This window comes from Myotis brandtii, unplaced genomic scaffold (assembly GCF_000412655.1).
Source record: "Myotis brandtii unplaced genomic scaffold, ASM41265v1 scaffold232, whole genome shotgun sequence".
NCBI lineage: Eukaryota > Metazoa > Chordata > Mammalia > Chiroptera > Vespertilionidae > Myotis > Myotis brandtii.
In genome coordinates, this window is record NW_005358729.1 from 493,730 (window position 1) to 496,350 (window position 2,621).

General features: G+C 44.0%; 1 protein-coding gene across 1 annotated transcript in view; it reads right to left on the bottom strand.

Moving 5' to 3' along the window:
- LRRC69 (leucine rich repeat containing 69) overlaps window positions 1–2,621 on the bottom strand; it is a 31,376-nt gene that overhangs the window by 13,725 nt on the left and 15,030 nt on the right. The window lies entirely within an intron of this gene.

Consider the following 2,621-nt stretch of genomic DNA (forward strand, 5'->3'; position numbering starts at 1 on the left):
AGGCCGGGACACCATAACGGGTCATGACCACAGGAGGAGGTTGCGCATGCAGGTGAGGCCTGGAGTGGACATGGACAGGGCCAGGGGGGCCGGCCCGCAGCCTCTGTGGCCGAGCACAGGCCTTGAGATGAGATGGCGGGCACACCTCCAATGGAAGCAGCGCAGCTCCCTCCCACCTGGAGGAAGTCCAGGAAACCTCAGGTGGGAGGCAGTGTAGCTGACAGGTAGAAGCAGACCTCAGGAAGCCTTGGTCCAACCACAGATCTGCCCCCATTTCTAAGCTAAACAAAGCAGACCCATTTACACAGATTGGCCCCTCCCACGCACATACAGGCCTAGTAGACACTGACATAAAGAGAGAAAAGAGTGGTAACTACACCTGGGTGGATCAAGGCCAGTTACATACAATTTTTGACAGCAACCACATCTGAAACCTACCTAAAGGGACCCAGAACCAACACAACCACTAGTGGGTTTCAGAACACACAAGAACTCAACCCCAATAGACACACAAACACCACACTCAAAGGTAGATCAGGGCAGGTTCCAGTCCCTACTGGGAACAACCCCACCTCAGGGGGCAGCCCCTGCACAGCATTTCCTACACAGTGATAGTGGTTTACCTTTATAGACACCTAGCCTGAAGGGCTACGATTGTGCCACTGAGCCCATCAAACCACCTCGAGACAGCAGTTTGTATGCCAGACCATAGTCAGTTGGCCTGAAGTCAATACCACCCACAAAAGGGCCATAGTAATCAGGACCCAATTACAACAGGAGAGCCTACACAACCCAAACAAGAAACATTCCAAGCACCCTGCACAGGAGATCAAGGAGATTGCAACATTCAGACACCTACTATGTGGAAGGCCACCACACAAAGACTAGGAGAAATGGTGTTCTATGTCATACATAGAAACAAACACAAAGAGACAGCCCAAATGGGGAAACAAAGAAACAGGCCCCAAATGAAAGAGCTTTTCCCAAATTCACTACTAAGTCAATCTTTTGTGTCAAAAAAGAAATGAATGAGAGAAACAGAAAGAACAAAAATAATAACCAATTAAAGTAAAAGCTAACATCCATTAAGTACTTATTATATCACAGGTTCAACCCTAAATGTCTTTGATGGATTAGCTTATTTAACCATCAAAACAATCCTGTCCTGTGAGCATGGAACAAATTGACATACCTTGATGTGGACTTGGGGGACAAGAAGAGATAAATCAAGGAACTTATCCTATATAGTAAAAGGCTAATATGCAAATTATCCCGTCAACCAGGAGTTCGACCAGGGGATGGGGCCAACCAGCCAACCACCTTTGGACCCTCCCCCCAGCCAGCCCTGCCCCTGATCGGCTCCCCACCCCGATCCAGGGCAGGGCCGGCCCTATCGGCCCCAATCAGGGCAGGCCGGCTGGACTCCACCCATGCATGAATTCGTGCACCGGGCCTCTACTATACTTATATGCATAACCCATGGACACAGGCAATAGGGTAGTGAAGACCTGGGGCGGTGAGTCAGGCCAGGGAGGAAGGGGGGAAAGGAGCGGAAATGGGAGACATCTGTAATATTATCAACAATAAGAAATATATTTAAAAACCCCAACCATGTGAAATAGGCACTATTATTGTCCTCCTTTTGCAGATGAAGACACAAAAGTATAGGAAGGTGAAGAACTTTCACTTTGCGTGGAACCATGCCTGGGGAGGTAACTCTTCAGCTTATACTAAGGCACAACTAGAATACTGACAATCCACAGTCATCTGTAAAACTGTGTAGACCTATCCATTTTCCAATTCTACTTGCTTTCACTTTTCTGACATATCACCATAGGTTTATACGGTTCATTTTAATATTTCTTTGTACTTTAAACAGAGCTTACAAAATTGTGAAATCATAACATGTTATAGCTGCAAAGATTTTGGAATTCACATACTCAGATTTTTTACTTTAGAGATGAGAAAGCTAAGATGTAAGACAGCTAAAGTACATGCCTCAAGTCATCAAGCTGGTTGTACAAATATATGAACCTGAACCTAGTTCACCAGATCTTTCAAGTGTCCTTTTTTCATTCAATCAATACATCAATCAATTGAATAAGTGAAGAAGCAAGCAGACAAATACTGGCATTTTCATTGCTATAGATATTCCTCTTCTTAAAAAATTAAATTGCTTCAAAAATTTTTTCTAGTTGCTCTGACTTAAAACATTACTTTCTCTGCAAAAAAAATTTACCTGGGAAAAAATACATTTGCTAGAAGTATTGGCAAGTGAATTAGAATAGACTTTTATGATACCTTTTCTATCAATCTGAAAATGATTTACAATACTCACATGAAATAAAATTTACCATCACCAGTTCTGTAGTGGAGCAACCTCTAAGAACTAGAGTTGGGAGGTTAATAACACTTTAGAAATGTATGTTTCAAACCCCCACTCTTACACTTAGACTACTAAGCCATGCTGTTTCTCATTTTTCTGCAGTGTTTAAGGAATCATCTGCTTAAAAATGGTGGCTTGTCTCGTTCTTCAGATGCCCCCTTTGCTATGTACAAATCCCACATGGGTTTGAAGCTCAGCATAAGGTTTTCAGAGGGCCCTGGTGGGTTGTGGGGGG